Source organism: Castor canadensis, chromosome 6, assembly GCF_047511655.1.
Source record: "Castor canadensis chromosome 6, mCasCan1.hap1v2, whole genome shotgun sequence".
Taxonomy (NCBI): Eukaryota; Metazoa; Chordata; class Mammalia; order Rodentia; family Castoridae; genus Castor; species Castor canadensis.
The window spans coordinates 145,303,479-145,322,725 of NC_133391.1; positions in this window are offsets into that span (position 1 = coordinate 145,303,479).

Below are 19,247 nucleotides of genomic sequence, written 5' to 3' on the forward strand. Positions count from 1 at the left end.
TCTGCTACTTACTAGTTGTGCAACCTTGAGAAACTTACCTACCTGTGTGCCCTCATCCATTACAGAAGAGTAATGATTCTGTCATAAGAGTGTTGTGAAGATTAAATGAGTTTATCTGCGAAGAATTAGAATAGTTTCTGGCACAAATTAGTGATCATTCATTGCTCCTACTTTTATTTTCTACAAACTCCCCTAATGCAACAAACAGTATTATATGTGAGACCTAAAACCTGGCAAGGTATACATGTGTAAAATGTTCCCAATAAGGTAGATTAGTTTGCTGAATTCAATATATAAATATTTAACCAAAATTAAATTTTATGTATATACGTAAAAAAAAATACATAAAAGAGAGGATTAAGTAATGCCACATGAATGTGGGCTGCACGCACCATGCCTTAGGCTAGGGACCTTGCTGGAATAAGAGGGGCAAAGCCCACTACACAAGCATTCCCTCTCTGCTTCCTGTTCACCGTAATGTGAACTGCTCTGACTTACCTTGTCCTCCCTGCCATGATGAACAAAAACCTCTGAAACTGTGAGAAAAACAAACCCGTCTTCCCTTAATTTGTTTCCAATTAATGTATTTTGTCACAGTGATGAAGAAAAGTAACTGAGATACAGAGCTTGGCTAGGACGTGAGTTAGATAGAAGGAACCGAGGCTAGTGGGTGATGCAGAGAGGAAGAACATCATGAAGGTTGACTCCTGAGTATTTGGTTGGGGCTCTGCCTGAACGAATAGTGGTACCAGTTATGATATTAGGAAGAGAGAAAGGGGAAACGATAGTGAGAGACACCGGGCTCAGATCTATTTTGAATATATTGTTTGGGATTCTTATGTGTTGTGCTCTCGTGGATACATGAATCTGAAGCTCAAGAGATAGATCTCATAGCTGTGAAACACAATATATAGATAATATTTACATGCCTTGAGATCATGTAAAATCCCCTTGTATAGGGTTTCTCAACTTTCAGCCATTTGTATAAAAAACTTTACTATTTTCCCATGGCCAAATATCTTCTAAACTATTACTTAGTTAACATTTTTCTTCAAATCAACTTTTATATTTAAAAGAAATAAATGCATTCTAAAAGAAAATAACATATTGTAAGTAGTAATGGAAAACTGGTATTACTTGCCTTAACCAGAACTAAACTATAGAACTAAATACAATAAAATAAAAACAACATTGCTAAATCTTAATTAATAAAGTAAGAAATATAGAGCCATGTGTGGCTCCTACTTACCTCTAGAGCTTATAAAAGTTTGCTGTATGTAAGAAATTCCTCCGAGCCCGCCATGTTGTTAGGAAGCCCATGCTAGTCATGTGGATAGGCTGTGTGGAGAGAGATGTCCAGCTCGGCCCCACCTGGTCCCATCATCCCAGTTAAGGGACCATACATGGGAGTGAAGAAGCCAATTTGGATGTATAGCCCAGTCAAGACTTTAGATGACTATAGCCGTGACAGACCCCAAGTGGAAACTGCTCAGCTGAGTTCAGTCAACCACCAGAACTATGAAAGATAACTTATTTTAAGCTACCATATTTTGTGATGGCTTGTTATGCAGTAACAAAGAACCAAAATAGAAACAGTTCACAGAAAAATGGTTCTCAAACATTTGGGAAGTGCTTAAACACATTCCTGAGTGAAAAAGAAAAGAACAAAATGGAACTTACTACATGCATCTCTTGGATTACCAAAGATTTTTAAAAAAAAATACCTGTGAAATCATATTTACAATGGTGAGGATGGAAAGGTGGGGACTCTCACACTTTATTAATGGGAATGTAAATTGCTACAACCATTTTGAGGGCTATATTAGTGTGTTAACTGTTAACTAGTATGTAAGTAGTGCCACAAACAGGGCTTGGTGGCAGGTGATTTATTTGGGAAGTGATCTCAGGGAACAGTAGTGAGGAACAAAAGGAATGAACAAATAAAAAGGAAAAAGCTAATGTAACAATACTTTATCAAGTTGACCACCTCTGGGGAATCTGGTGCCTCATATTGCAGAACCTGTGAACCTTAGAAAATGTACCTGAAAATGGTCCTCCTGGGAGACAAAAGGAATAAACATTTATTCACTGCATTCCAGACCCCTTTGTTAAGGATGGTTCCACAGTGCTTATTTCCCTGTACGTCTGTATTATGCATTCATTATTTTCCAGGGGTTTTCTCTTTTTATGTTGTGATGCCTGAGAAATCCTGGGGCAGGAGTGAGAGGAATCCAGTATTAGGTGAGGCACTAGAACTGGGTAGCTGCACAAAACCTGAACTGTCTGATACAGTGGATGAGGTTGAGGCCGAGAAGTTTTTTTTAATGGGGACAAAGATACCCAATAGGTTCATCCTTATACCCTTCAGATTTGCTCATGGCTTCCATTAAGTACAATTTCCTTCTTCAATGTAATAGTCAGCTTCAATCTTCGTAAGGACTTGATATAAGAGTTAGTGGAGTTGTATCAATCCATTCTGGCTGCTATAACAAAATACCATAAACCAGGTGACTTATAAACAGAAATCAATTTCTCACTGTCCTAGAGGCTGGGAATTCCAAAATATCAAGGATCTGGCAGATTCGGTGTTTGGTGAGGGTTCAATTCCTAGTTCTTAGATGGCGTCTTCTTTCTATGTCCTGAATGGTAGAAGGAGTGAATGAACTCCTATTCACAAGGGTTCCACACTTATGACTTATTCACCTATTAAAGTCCTACTTCCCAATACCATCACCTCGGACATTAAGATTTCAATGTATGAATTTGGGGAGACACGAATACTCAGATCAAAGCAGGAATAAACTACAGCTTTTATCTGGCAATATTCAGTCCCATGGTTGCAACCAGTATTCATCATCTCCCTTATCTCAACCATTCTGTATTTCCCTCACTTTTGGTCAGTACTTTAGCTAGTACAGTCTGCTTGCCTCGGGGGAGGTGGGGATGGAGATGACCCAAGTCTTTACTCTGAGGAATCTGAGCCATGATCAGGCTACAGTGTACTATGATTGCAATCACCTGTTCACAGTTATCAGCAAGCAAGCATCAAGAGATACCCTATGGGATCCTTTGAGTTCCAAACATAGTCTTGCCTATTTCTCATGGGAATCAGGCTCTATTTTCTCTAACAGAAGTGTAACCTATTTTTCTCACTGCTTTTCCACTATTACCAGGAGCCCAGTGAGATCAGATACTAATGATAGCCTCAAGTTTAGTGGAATTCTTATTGTGTTTTTTAGGTCTTGGGAACAAGAATTTAATATGGCAATGCCAAAAGTTACATGGAAGTGAAGCACAGAATCTGAAAACATGTCACTGGTAATGATGGGTGTGGAGCTGGTCTTACTCCTTCCTTGTTATCTGGATCTATGAACCATTGGAGACATGACACCATTTATTTTTGTTCATTTGTTTGGTTTGGTTCTTATTTGTTTGTGGTGCTGGGGATTGAACTCAGGGTCTTGAACATGGTAGTCAAGTACTCTAACATTGAGCTATATCCCAGTCCATATAACACCATTTATAGTTCACTCGTTCAAAGCTTTCATCATATTCTCAGAAATGAACCCTCAGCCTCCTTCCCAGAATGTTGCCTTGAATTGGAGGGTTACTTGAACCTATAAAAGGTCACTTTGAGATAAAGAGTTGATTTAAAAAAAAAAACCAGTATATCTTGTGCTCTTGATATTTGTCATAAAATGGGAGATTGATGTTTAATTCTATAAGATCTTTTGAGGAAACTTTAGAAATACATCATAGAAGTTTCCAGCTGGGGAAAAAAGAGGTTTGTACTGGCCAAGTGCAGCTTGATGGGCATTAAAATTCTCTATGCTTCTAAGTTTCTCATGAATGAATGCCGAGAATGTCAGGAAAAGCATTATATCTTTCTGATTATGTCTGCATGTAGCCTGAAGATGCTTACATGGAATGGGTTGCCTAAGAACACAGTGGACTTTAAATAGTCCACAAAAGGTGTCTAGTACTTCTGGAAATATCTGACAGAAGCTAAAATACAAACACTTTATGATTTACAAATTTCACTTACAGGAATTTATTATGACATAAATTTGTGCTGATAGGTGCAAAAATCTATGTGAATTCAATAGGCCCTGGGGTGAACCGCCTTAGTTTAAGGCCAGGCTCTGCCACTGTAAATAAGGTACCTATAAATTATGTCACTTTTCATGTAGGGTTTTGACAGTATTAAATGAGTTAAAACATGCACAATGCTTCAAACAGTACTTTGCACACAGTAAAGTCTCAATATATTCCAGCTATTAGTATTAGTCTTAACAAAGGTAGTTATCGCAGCTATTGTTTAGAGTGAAAACAAGGACTGGAAGCAACCTAAATATATATGGCCTTACATAGGGGACTATCATATGCAGCATATGTTGTAAAGTGAAGAAAAGCAAAGCAAAGTGGAGAAACTTTGTTAGTATGCTCCCATTTGTGTAAAATTCACATATAATACATTGTGTGGTAGAGATTACTAGTGCTTACCCATCCGTGGTTCTCCTCTCCATTCTATGCTTACAGAAGCTGACTCTCAGCAGTTAGGTGGATCTTGTGATTGGCTCTGGCCAGTGTGAGTGTAGCGAGGTGAGAAAAGCCCCTATGCAGCCTACCTTCTAGCTCTCTTTTTCTGGAAGCCATAGGTTGAGATGAATGCTTCACAAAGCAATGAAGTTTAAATATGTAGTTTGATTCAGAAACAAGGCTTTATTTTATGCAAATACTGGTATTTTGGGTTAAATTTGCTGCTGCAGCCTCACCTAGCCTATCTTGACTAATATATGCTTCAAAGAAGGAGATACAAAGAATTTAAAGCCCTGGGGCTACTGGGGTCTGAGTACCAGGGATTGCGGGGAGACTTATTTTGCCCTCTCTGTCTTTTCATGTTACTTGAAAATTTAAACTATAAGTGTGTACAACTTTAAAAAGAAATAAATCCAGTATAAGTCTGATAGGAACCAATAACCCTCATTTCCCTTAAATCAAAAACAAAAAGAAGCTGGTGGAGTGGCTTAAGTGGTAGAGTGCCTGCCTAGACAGCGTGAAGCTCTAAGTTCAAACCTCAGTTCCACCCCCCAAAAAAAGTACAAATGTCTGAAACCATATGAAAGAGATTAAAATATGAAGTGTAACAAGCTATATAAATACAACACATGTACAAAACCAAAAAGACTTAGCTGCTTTCTTTCCCCAGAAAAAGAAAAAGAACTCCAGAAATCACTGAGCCTGGTTATGCTATTCCCTCCAAGAAGGTTCAGTGACTTAATAAGGATGGCAGGAAAAGGACAATTTGGGTTAGGAAGGAAGCACACGTGAGGGGAGTGAAATGTGCCATAGTGGATGTGACAGTGGAAGTTCTCGGAGGGGTTGAAGAGCTTTTACAGTGGTGACAGAGGGCATAATCTAGAGGAATATTTGTGACCGGAAGTGGGATACTTGAAGAAAAGAATTACTAGTTATGACAGGGCCCAGAATGACAGCCAAGTTAGGGTAAAGTAAAAGATGATTTGATTTTGATATTTTAATTCAAGCACTATAAAATTTGGTTGTGCTTTGTATCACAACTTTGTAAGTGATTGCAAAATACATCGTGGTGATTAAAAAAATCTTATCATTTTACCTCCAGAAGATTTTGCTAAGGAATTTCTGATTTTTCTGGAAATTTTACCTGTAGATTGTGGTATGACATATTGTCAATCAGTAGTGACCAAACTGTATATTTGTGGGACAGCTATGGCAAAAGAGGACAGCAGTTTCCCCATAAGGATGAATAATGGGGAAGATAAAAGATAATCTTGACAGATAACTCAGTTAGAGGGAAATTGGAAAGTAAAGATATAATCTATACTAATAGGCTATTTGATAGGATTACATCTAAATTAGGAAACAATGTTTATATAGATGATTCTCTGGAGCCACAGAAAATTTTTCTTGGTGGCAGAAAACTATAGCCATCTGTTTTGTAAAACAGATGAAGAATTTTATTAATGTGAAAATCCTTAATCACATTAACTAAGGGGAGGGAGAAAGTGGTCAAAGTTATTATTTAGCACTTACTATATGTGTGTAGACAGTTAAATGGGTACCATTTGAGAAATTATATTATTCTAGATTTTAAGGTACCTTTGGTTCATTTGGAAAGGTAGAGAATGATGGGACATTCCTTACTAGAAGGATGGAAATAAAGCATGATAGTAATCATTAATGATTTACAAGGTAAAGAATAAAAGTGATAAGGAAATTCAGAAAAGGTGAATTCAGGGAGTCATTGTTAAGCAGATATGGAATTAGAAGACCTGGATTAGAATCTGGTGCTGCAATTTACTTTTTTGTGACCTTGAACAAAAATTTTTAACTTGCTGGATTACACATGCCTATCTTTGCCTGTCCCGTCCATGACATGTCTGTGATCTATATTCTCTGATCTCATGTATTATTCCAGAGTACTCAAAGGGGGTCCGTGATGGGTCACACTGCTAGCCCAATCATAGTCCTCTTGCAAAAATTTGAACTAAGAAACACAAAGGGTCATAACAGCTGGTGGTGTTCTCAATTTTAAAAGGATGAATAGTAAGTAATACCTTCCTTGAATGTAATCGTGAAGACTCCTTTTCCTGTTTTCCCTCAGATCTATATCTTGCCCATTCTCTTTCACAGTTTAGTGGGGGTGAGGATCAGCTTCATTTCTCTATGTTTTTATTGATTGAATCCTGTCCTCCCCACCTAATCCATATGTTGAAACCCTAACCTCCAGCATGACAATATCTGGAAATATGGTCAGTAGGAGGTAATTAAGGTTAAATAAGATCATAAGGGTAGGGCCTTAATCTGATAGGGTTTTATAAGAAGAGAAAGAGATAGATGCATATGTATTTCTCCCTCCAATATGTTAGGATATAGCAAGAAGGCAGCCATTTGCAAGCTAATAAGAGAGCCTTCACCAGAAACCAGCCATGCTGACATCTTGATCTTGGACATCACTTCTTCCAGAACTGTGAAAAATAGATGCTTGTTGCTTAAGCTACCCAATCTGTGATATTTTGTTATAGCAACACAAACATAATAAGACACTGGGTTCCTGTGTCAGGCTGATGGCATACAAAGGAGAATGGAATGTGGAAAAAAGGAAAAGTCAGAGTATTTCTTCCTTTCTCTCTGCCTCAGCAGCATCTGCAACAGAAACTATGCCTCAGTACCCTCTTTGTAAGCTGACTGTAGTTCCGGGGTCTGAGAGGTAAAGTCTGGCCCTGAATTTTGTAACACCACCTCCTCTTTTAGTCCTTCAAATTCAGAGGTGCCAATAACTTCCTGCTGGCACTGATCTCTAGGTTGTCCCCTTTTTCACTCCAACTCTTCTGTCATCTGTAAAGTCCTTCTACTGTAAATAAGTAAACATGTTTTCTGGTTGAATTTTGACTAAGGCAAAGTAAAATTTAAAATAGTATTGTGAAGCTGTCGTGTACCATACATGTAATAACTATCCACACATACAGATGTCAGATTACACATGCCTATCTTTGCCTGTCCCGTCCGTGAGGCCTAAATGACCATGTCTGTGATCTATATTCTCTGATCTCATGTATTACTCCAGAGTACTCAAAGGGGCTCCGTGATGGGTCACACTGCTAGCCCAATCATAGTCCTCTTGCAAAAATTTGAACTAAGAAACACAAAGGGCCATATCAGCTGGTGGTGTTCAGAGGCACGGAGAAGCCAGGCTATGACATCATGGCAGATGATCATGGAAACAGAAGATTCCAGTTAAGAGACAAAACCGAGGACCAGATCACATGGCTTCTGAGAAGTAGAAAAAGTAGCCTTGGCTAAACAGAACTTTCTCAAAAGAAGAAATTCAAATGGCCAGAAAACACATGAAAAAATGCTCACCATCTCTAGCAATAAAGGAAATGCAAATTAAAACCACGCTAAAAATCCACCTCACCCCTGTTAGAATAGCCATCATCAGCAACACCACCAACAACAGGTGTTGGCGAGGATGCGGGGAAAAAGGAACCCTCTTACACTGTTGGTGGGAATGTAGACTAGTACAACCACTCTGGAAAAAAATTTGGAGGCTACTTAAAAAGCTGGACATCGATCTACCATTTGATCCAGCAATACCACTCTTGGGGATATACCCAAAAGACTGTTACTCCAGAGGCACCTGCACACCCATGTTTATTGCAGCACTATTCACAATAGCCAAGTTATGGAAACAGCCAAGATGCCCCAGCACTGACGAATGGATTAAGAAAATGTGGTATCTATACACAATGGAATTTTATGCAGCCATGAAGAAGAACGAAATGTTATCATTCGCTGGTAAATGGATGGAATTGGAGAACATCATTCTGAGTGAGGTTAGCCTGGCTCAAAAAACCAAAAATTGTATGTTCTCCCTCCTATGTGGACATTAGATCAAGGGCAAACACAACAAGGGGATTGGACTATGAGCACATGATAAAAGTGAGAGCACACAAGGGAGGGGTAAGGATAGGTAAGACACCTAAAAAACTAGCTAGCATTTGTTGCCCTTAACGCAGAGAAACTAAAGCAGATACCTTAAAGCAACTGAGGCCAATAGGAAAAGGGGAACAGGTACTAGAGAAAAGGTTAGATCAAAAAGAATTAACCTAGAAGGTAACACACAGCACAGGAAATCAATGTGAGTCAATGCCCTGTATAGCTATCCTTATCTCAACCAGCAAAAACCCTTGTTTCTTCCTATTATTGCTTATACTCTCTCTACAACAAAATTAGAAATAAGGGCAAAATAGTTTCTGCTGGGTATTGAGGGGGGGGAGAGGGAGGGGGCAGAGTGTGTGGTAAGGAAGGGGGTGGGGGCAGGGGGGAGAAATGAACCAAGCCTTGTATGCACATATGAATAATAAAAGAAAATGGAAAAAAAAAAAAGGTTCAAAAAAAATAAAAAAGAAAAAGTAGCCTTGGTTTCAGATAACTTTCCATCTTCAGTGCCAGTTTTGCACAAGGTTTGCCATTCCTTCTCTCATATCCAATGAATCCTTACATGCTGTTGCTATCCCTAAATGTTCTTACATTGGGTCTAGCTAGTTGAGCATCTGTGTTTTGTACATACACCCATACCCCGCACACCTTTTGACTTTGAACTACTTAAAAATATTTTATTTGTGATTGGACGAAAAAGGTTATATGCAATTGCATTTGGGATGAACAACATGAGCAAAAGTTCATGGTGAAGAGATGAAGCTCTGGAATATTTTTGTCTGCCCTGCTTGTTTTAACTAACCCTGGGTTTATCAAGAGTCATTAAAGATTTAAGCAAAATTGTTTTTTAAGTTATAGTTGGAATTTTATAGCCTTTCCTCTGTACAGTTAGCTAATAATTTTGTTGTTCCCTAAAGGCTGCTTTGAGATAACATAATTATAACATTCAAAACACAGCAGCCGTGATCATAGCACTAAAGTGTATTAAAAAATGAGGTTTACAAACAGCATATCTCTTCTCTATCCCTGAAGGTCATGCCACTAGGTTTTTGCAAAACCGAGTCAGAAAGAATATACAGCAAATAAGGGTTCTCCTTGGAAATTAACTTTGTTTGCAATTTGCTGAAGATAAACTTTGAAACTCACTCAGAACACCTAATGGATCATAATTACCATTCACAGCCCAGTCTTTGTGTCTGATTTGTCTTTCTACTAGGTAGTTTGTAGCCATTTATTTTCTGCCCAGAAGATCTTGCTATTGCTATAACAGCACGCCTGTGCTGATTGAGCAACATTCTACAAGTGGTCAGATTGCCTTTTGCTATTGCAGTGTGAAATGCATTAGAGAAAGGACTTGCACGGAAATGTGAAAGATGTTGACAGAAGAAGATCCCAGTTTCAAGGTTTTAAAGGATATTTGTTCATTTTACCAATATCTGGAATTTGTCCTGAAGTTTCTTTTAAAAAAAAGAAAATTTTCAGCATGATATTTGTGTACTGCAATGACTTTAAGCTGATTACATAAGTCTATTTGTTGTCAAAGGGCAACATATATCTTAATAAACTTTTAATCACACAGTCATGTATTTTTAATATCTTCTATTATATAATGGAAGCTGTCATTGACCTTAAATAGTATATAGTCCATGTAAGAAACACAAGAGTTTTCCCTTCTCAAAATATTAGATGATATTAATAATGCTTAATTATTTATGTTAGGCACATTTGGATGCTATTGTGAAATGGTTGAATATTCAAACTGATATGTAGAATGTAAGCTTTTATATATTATCAGAAATAACTAATGTTAAATATCTAAATGTTATTATTAGAGGTAAGACTCATTCCAGATTTCTAGATCTGTTCCTTTGTCTTTTTTGAAGAATTATGTCTAAAAGGTTATAGAGGCAACTTTTGTTAAACCTGATTTTGATAAACCAATTTACTAAAATTTAGCTTTTTATTGAATGTTTAAGTAAAATATTAAGAATTAATACCAGAAAAGTTTTCCAAAATTAGAGGTGTTTTATGTATTTTATAGTCAAATTTTTAAAAGTAAGACCAAATAATTTTTTATAATTGGTCCTCTTGGACACTGTCATCATAACAGGAGCTGTACTAATACTTACTGCCCTGCAGTGATTGTGTTCTGATCTCTCTTTTAAGTTCTGCTCCTCTGGCATGGTTATTTTCATTGCACAAGATCCCCTGAGCATTCTGTATTTTGGGAACTGGCTCTTCTTTCAATTAGAAGTATGCGAGTCTTTGTAGCAGCTGCTGTACTCTGAAGGCCTCCTGGTCAACTGTGCTTTCATTCTCTGTGCTGGCTGCCTGTTGTCTCTGGCTTGTCTTAACCTGCTTCACCCATGTCTCCCTGGGATCCTGCCAAACTCCATGCTGCATCCCAAGACAAAGCCTCTAAGCTGGTGAGGCCAAACCAGTGAGGTGGTCTGTTCTCCACCCCATCCCCTGCCTGCTCTGTTTCCTCATGCATTCTGTTTGGCTCATACTTCAGTTCTTTGCATCACTGGTACCCATCACTATCCTCTAACCCTCAGCATTTCAATTCCCTGCTTTTCCTAATACCAATTTGGCTCACACCCAATTTGTGTCATTTGAATGTCAATCTTCTCAACTTAAATGTGAGTTTTTCACAAACCCTGGCTTTGTTTCTTTCATAAATAACAGATTAATGTGCAGATTCTGGTTTATCGTCTGCCTGTGGTGGTTGCTTTCTCTCCAGAGCAAAGCCTTTCTTGACTTGTTGAATTTCCTTCTTAATTTACTCTATGCTGCCCTTCAATCAGGAGTGTGGAGCAGCCATCATTCCTTCATGTCTCCTTTGCCTGTTGGTTCGCTGCTCTCCACTTTGCCAACCAACATCACCTCCTGGCCCTTGCTCCTCTCCAGCCACTCTGAGTCCCTTAAGTATCAAAAATAGCAGTAGGAGTCTGGTAACTTTTGACTATAGGTCCAGTTGCTGAATTACGGTTTTTTCAAGCTCCATAATCCATCAGTGCTTAATGTTCTGGCTTGACCGACTATAATAGTAACCAAAAGTAAGAGATAATGCCATCCACGCTCATCAAGGTCTTCAGCAGTAACTGTAAAGAAGAAGAACATCTGCACATGAATCCCCAAGTTATTTTTTTTTTTGAGAATCAACATTGTTTCAGGAAGCTGGCAACAAAAAGTCTAAATTAATAAGCAATGTGGTTTATTTTATCTTAAAGCTTGCATAAGTATAAAATGCAAAACTTATCTGCTTCTATGAGAAGTCTTTTTTCTAGGACTACTTTTATACTGTAACATTTAAAATTCAAATGAAAACTAAAGTTTTAGAGGATTAGTTTCTCTAGTTCATGGTTAATAAAGATCACATCTATAAATGATCCCTTGCAGTATGTGTCTGGCGTAATGGCAGTCTTCTTGTGGGGTGACTCCTTGGATCTTGTTTTAAGAGTCCTAGTAGCTATATATTAAGTGCCCCAGAAGTGAGGAGTTGGGGGCAGTAATGTAGCTTGCAGTTACCATGAGGGTCAGCAAAATGCAGTGGAGTATAATATCCAGGAGATCACAGTGATAGGAGTGTCTAGCCAGATATGTTGGATGTGACCAATTAGTACTTGGCCTTTGTTCCTGCTTTCTAATGTGATGTTTTGTGCTGCAGATTCTGAAAAGTTAAAAACCTCATTTTCCAGACTCATTGTAGCTAAGATGCTTCATATTCATTAAGGGCTGCTAATGAGATGCATTTCTGTGGGTTTTCGAAGAAAGATATGTAGTGGAGGTTACCTTTATTATTTTTGGCAACTTTGTGCTGCAAAAATGTTTTTTTTTCCCCCTGCAATGGTGTTCAAGGATTCACTCTCTAGTTCCGTAGGTGTTTGGAGACAATTGTAGGGCAAGTAGTGACAGTCACATGTTCCAGTGTCTTGTCACTTGCTTGAGAGCATTAAGTGATAGAAGCAAGAACTTCTTTCTTGTTGTTTTTTTGAGACACGGTCTTGCAATGTAGCCCAGGTTGGCCTTGAACTCACAACTCTCTTGTCTCAGCCTCCTGAGTGCTGGGATACAGATATGTGCCACCATGGCTGTCTAGGAGCTTCTTCATTCTAGTGTTCTCACTTCCTTGTACTCTTGACTTTTAGCATGCTACTATGAAGGGGAAAATAGCCAAAAGCCTAGGCAGAAGTGTTGGCTTACCAGTTCTAAGCTTAAACCCTAGGAAGCTTTGTGTATTTCCATTCATCTTCTTCCACCCTCCACCTCAAATACTGGGGGTTGAACTCAAGGCTTCTGCTTGCTGGGCAGGTGACCTACCACTTGAGCCATGCCTCCAGCCCTTTTTGCTCTGGTTATTTTGGAGGTAAGGTCTTGTTTTTTGTCCAGGTTGGCCTGGACCTCAATCTTATTTGAGGCTTCCCACTGTCATCACTGAGATGACAGGAGTGCATAACCATGTTCAGCTTTTTTTCTGTTGAGATGGGGTCTTATGAACTTGTTTTGCCAGGATGGCCTGGGACTGTGGTCTTCCAAATATCAGCCTCTCTTGTATCTTGGGTGACAATCACATGCCATCAGCACCCAGCTTCATTCACCTTCTGAAATCCCCATAAGATGAATATTTCCTAGGGGATCTGCTGGTCCCAGAAGGTGAATGAGAGTTACATGGAGTAGAGCTTTCTCTGTGGAGCTGCCACTTACAAGCCCAGCCTAGATCAGCCAACTGCAAGCTCACGTTCTTTTTTTTGTGGTACTGGAGCTTGAACTCAGGGCCCACCCCTTAAGCCACTCCACCAGCCCTTTTTGTGTTAAGTATTTTCCATATAGGGTCTCATGAACTATTTGTCTGGGCTGGCTTTGAACCACAATCCTCCTGATCTCTGCCTCCTGAGCAGCTAGGATTACAGGCATGAGCCACCAGCACCCAGCTAAGCTCACATTCTTATTATGTACCTATTGTAGGCTAGTGAAGATTTGGGTTAGTTTTTAAACATCACTATTGTAGCCACAGTTGACTGCTACTACTAATAATTGTAGTTTATTATTGAACTCAACAGTTCTAACAACAGTCTTTTTTTTCTTGTTCTCTTTTCTGCAGGTGCTAGGGATAATAACAGCCTTTTGATTCCCCTTATTTCTGTTTTTATTGTGACAAATGTAGTTGCTTCTCCAGCAGATGAGTTTGTAGTATCCTGGAAATCATTCTGGAAGACTAGTATAAAGCTTGCTGTTCCAGTGCCTCAAACATTGGGATGTGCTGGGGATACCAGGCAGCATGTAGGTAGACCTTAATTTGAAGAGCCTGGTAGATTCTTTGGGTCACCTGCGAGAGGAAGGTGACACCATTATCTGATTGTAGAGTTACAAGGAGTCCATAGTGGGGTATTATATGTTCAAGAAGAGCAGTAGTTACCTCTGAAGCCTTTTCTATTATGGCAGGAAAGGCCTCTATCCAACTCATGAAATTATCCACAAAAGCAAGCAAGAATTTGAGGACTTTGAAAGGGAGCATATGGGTAAAGTCAAGTTGTTAGTCTTTCCTTGGTAGAATTTCATGTCTCTGAATAGTTTGGAGGAGAGGTGGGGATTTTTGTGCTCCCCCAAGTTAGTGTGACAATAGATTGGACAGGCCCAAGAGATGGACCATAGAGTCTGGAGCATCCCTTCCCCTGTGAAGATGTATTTAAGAAGGTTATAGAAGGTGTTGGCTCCAAGGTATGTCTATGATGGAGATCAGATAATATCTTCAATTGAGAGAACCCAGATGAAGAAGATGATTGTCAGGTTCCTGCAGCCAGCCCTCAGGGTTGTGAGGGAACCTTATAAACATGGCCTTCTGAGCTTCCCTTAGGATGAACTGGGGAGAGGGCAGATAGGGATGAAAGAGTAGGGCTGCCTGTAGAGGTAGCTAGGCTGCCTCCTTGACTTGTTTGTCAGCCCAATTGTTCACCAAAGATACCTGGTTAATGTCCTTTGGTGGACTCTTCAATGGATAAAGGATACCTATGTTGGGAGCTTAATGGGTTATAGTAAGTTTATAAATTGAGGGATGTATTTAATTGGGGTGTTTTGGGCTGTTAAGAGTCACCTTTCTGAGCTGGAGGACTGACAAAAGTGGTAGAACACCTGCTTTACAAGTTTAAAGCACACACACACACACACACACACACACACACACACACACACACAAAGTCCCCTTTCCTATCAGATGGCCCCAAGTGTGAAGACTACATAGAAGGTATAGGCACAATTGGTATATATTTTGACTGTTTTATTTGCCTCTAATTGAAGAGCTTGAGTAAGTGTAATCAGCTTGGCCTTTTGGGGCAAAGAAGAGTGGCTGGTCAGGGGACCAGACTCAATGACCCCTGAGAGGCTGACGATTGCATATTCCAAAACCCATCTCTCATCTATTATGTAGTGCTGCCATTAGCAAACCAGTTGGCATCTGGACCAGGGAGGGAGGTGTCTTGGAGGTTCAGTGTGGCAGTGTATGTCAGATCAATAACTTCTAGACAAGACTGTTTGAGGGTAGGGTCAGAATTTTGGTCTGGTAGTAATGTGGCAGTGTTTAGGGTTTGACACGATTGAATCTGAAGGTCTTGGGTCTCTAGAAGGAGAATGTGGCATTTTGGAATGTGACTATCAGATATACAATGGTAGAGCTTTGAAATTAGGGTATCTATCCTTTGATGGGGAGTGAATACCATCATCCCTTGTCCCAGGGTCAACTTGGAAGGCTCTTTTACCAGAAGAACTACCAAGGCCCATACCCTGAGGCATGGGGGTCATCCCTGGACCGTGACCAGTCAATTTGACAGGGCAATTAGTGGGACCCAGTAGTTGAGTAAAGATTTCCAATGTGACCCCCTCTTCTGTCATGAATACATAAGAAGAGTTTTCTTAGGTCAGGCAGGGCAAGAGCAGGAGCAGTAGTAAGGGTTTGTTTTAGGGTCTGTAAAGCTTGGTCCATTTGGAGAGTCCATGTGGAGGCTGTTCTTCAGGACTGTAGAGGAGTTGAGCAGGATCCAGATGCTACATGGGAGTTTGGGGGGTCCAAATGTGACAACACGCCACCATTCCTAGAAAGGAGCATTATTGTTGCTTGTTGGCAGGGGTGCCCATGTTTAGGATTAAGTCCCTGCACTGCCAGTCATGTCCCAGGGCTTAGGATCTGACCCAGATATTGTACCTCTTATAGAGAACTTTGAGCCTTAGCAGGGTACACCTTATAGTCGCATACATCCAGTGTCTGTAGACCCAAATTGTATTTAGACTAGAGGCCTTTTTGCTAGGGCTATAGATAAGGTTATTGACATATTGCAGAAGGGCCACCTGGGTGGAAGCTGTATTTGGGACAGATCTTCTGCTAAGGCCTGACCAAATAAATGGGAACTTCCCTAGATTCCTGTGGCAGGTTAGCTGCTGCATTGTGTCTATCAGGATCTCTTTACTCAAAGGCAAGTCAGAATTGAAAATCTTGGTGTACAGGAACCCAAAAGAAGGCATCCTTTAAATCTAGGACTGTAAACCAGGAAGTGCTTGTGGGGATTTGGCTTACTAGGGTATATGAATTAGGGACACTTGAGTGGATGAGGATAACTGCCTCATTGAAAGCCTTGAGATCTTGTACCATTCTGTAAAAGTTATTTGGATTCTGTTCTACCATGATGGGGGTGTTGCAGGTAGAGTTGCAGGGGTGAATTAAGCTAGCCAAAAGAAATTTAGTAGATGCCAGGTGCCAGTGGCACACTTGTAATTCTAGCTACTCGGGAGGCTGAGATCAGGAGGATCAGAGTTCAAAGCCAGCCAGGGCACACAGTTTGCAAGACACTATCTCAAAAATACTAAACACAAAGAAAGGGCTGGTGGAGTGGCTCAAATGGTAGAGTACCTGCTTAGCAAGTGTGAGGCCCTGAGTTCAAACCCCAGAACCAAAAAAGAAAAAAAAATTATCAAGACAGGTAAGTGGAGAAGCAAGAGTTTCATTAGGGAACTGCTAAGAGAATCAGTGGCAGCTGAACAACAGGAAATACTACTGTTTCAATATGGAGTTGGGGAAGGTTTTTATGGAGTTACTTGGTCTATGTGGGATTTGTTGATTGGTTATTTCTTTTCCCATAGGTCTTGTTGATTAGTTGTTTCCTCCTTAGAGCAAGATTTGAATCTAATTTCAGCCCTTTTTTTCTCATTCCTCCTAGCTTTCTAGGTATTTTGTCCTGTTATGTCTTCTTAAGGCTATTTTCTTCCGCAGAAACTAAAACCGGAGCAATTTACAGGTTGAGAACAGCAGGGAAGGACTGTACTATTCATTCAGAATGAGTCCCCAAACTGGGTGCCAGCATTTGAACTCATGAATGACATTTTGCTCCTCATACAGGAGAGGATGCCTTAAGACTGTAGTGGGGCCCTGTTTTGGATCACAAAGGGATATTTTTCCTGATCTGAGTGAAGAATGGAAATGAGAGAACTCAGCCTTACAGTCTTATGAGTTATTTTCCTTGGTAGGTCCTTTGGTGGGTGATATATATTAGTAACTCCTCCTACTAATTCACAAGGATGACTGATGCCCTCCTCACCTCTTCTACTTCTCCCTATGATGGCTTTGTGGTATGTCAGCTTAGTTGGGATAAACTGTATTTTTCAGAATTCCTTTTCCACTATGGTATTGGGAAGGGTGGGCTGCAGGAGAAATCCTCTCCTGAGAGTTGAAGGGTTAAGGGAAGCAGTAGCCATTTGTAGCACACACAATGCTTCTCCCAGTTATTCAATCAAATGCGAATCTAGGAGTTTCTGTGACGGGCTTTTGCAAATGTTACCTTAAGTCCTAACCAGTTAACTGAGCTAGGGAGATGATCCTGGGTAGGTCTGACTTAATCATGTGGAAGACCCCAAAAAAGCATAGGGCTCCTTTTGGGGTAGGAGGGAGAAAAGGAGGGGGGAGGACAAGAAGAGAGAAAGAGAGAGAAAGAGAGATAGAGAGAGAGAGAGAGAGAGCTAGAGAGAGAGAGGAAGAAAAGAGGGAATGCCATGGTTCTGGCCTGCTTATGATCTCCCCTTTCTCACCACCTGTGAACAACAGGTTCTTTGTGATCTTCCCTTCCTGAATGCTTGCTCTATAGATTTTGGACTTTTAGGGTCAGCCCCACAATTCTGTACTTACATGCAAGTTTTATTTATATCTCTTACTGGCCCTGCTCCATTGGTTTAACCTTGACTGATAAATTTGCAAGATGGTCAGAAAAGAATTCACAGCCCTTTCCTGAGTAGCTCCTGCCTTGCTAGTCTTCCCTAGAAGAACACAGACTATGTGATGGTTAGGACAGCCTTCCCAGAATGGAATGGTTGTCAGATGGGGACTATGGCTTTAACACTTTCCTTTCCCTTTATACCATAAGGGGCAGAGGTATAAAGGCTTGGGTCTTCAGAGGCGGGTATCTCTCAGCAAGTCTCCCTCTCTGCCTAGCCTTCCCTCATTCTCACTCTCTCTTCCTACTCAAATCCTTAATCCTTATGTTAGTCAGCTTTCCATCACTGTGATAAATACCTGAACTGAATCAACAGAAAGGGAGGAAAGGTTTATTTTGGCTCACTGTTTCAGAGGTTTCAGACCATGGTCTCTTGGCTCTGTTGTTCTGGGCCTGTGGTGGTATATCATGATAGGGGAGGGGAAGAGAGAGAGAGGGAGAGAGAGAGAGAGAGAGACAGAGAGAGAGAGAGAGAGAGAGAGAGAGAGAGAGAGAGAGAGAGAGAGAGAGAGAGAGAAGGCCTGGTCTCAATATCCAGGGCATACCCCCAGTGACCTAACTTCTTCTACTATGCCCTGCTCTTCAGGGGAACCGAGCCTTTAACACATGAGCCTCTAGGAGACACATCACTGAACTGGCCTTCATTATTTTTCCCCATAGGAGGGGGTGCTTCAGATTCTTCCATGACTTACTTTGGCATGAACTGCTGGGTCTCAGGCTTCAGCTGTGCTAATAGGTGCCCTGCTCTCTCACCAGATTTTAACTGGAAAGAAGGTGAAATAGTATCTAAAGTAGAAAGTCTCTGATTTCACTTGAGGTCACTGGACAGTGGATGACACTGGTCACTGGACACTGGCTGCCAAAGAAGTAGACAGCTCTCACCTAGAAAATCCACCTGACACATTGTATGACCACAGCACATTTCTCTTGTTCGGATTCACCGGACCCTGTTTACACTGCAAAGCCCATCTTGATCTGTGGTTCTGAGAGTTTTGGGAAGGTTAGCATAAATTCCAGTGAGATTTTTCTTATGCCCAGTTCATGCCCCAAGTTTTAAGGTGGATGGAATCTCAGTTCATTTTACCTTATCATCTCTACCCAGATTGATGCAGATTTAAGCCAGAACCTGGTTCAAGACTTTCCTTAAGTTCCTGGAATTTGTTTTTTATGTGAATTTATAGGTTGACTATGGCTACTTTTCCATATTCTGACTTACCTGTGGGTTAGGACAATAGTGTATAGGGCCAGCCTGTTGTTTTTTTATTATCATCCATGTAATAGGCTAAAGAAAGCACCAGCATGAAATAGCTGCATCTTCCTCCATGCAAAAGGAATATTAGTTTAACCTGAAGAAAATGCACTCTAATCCCAATTCCTACTCTTCACCCTGCATAGTTCTTCCCCAGGCTTGCCTCAGAAGTAGCCAGTGTAAGGACCAGATTTTCAAGGTGTATTTAGTACAGGTTGGTAGTGCCCTACCATGTCCCTGGAGTTTTCAGTCTTGACTCCAGT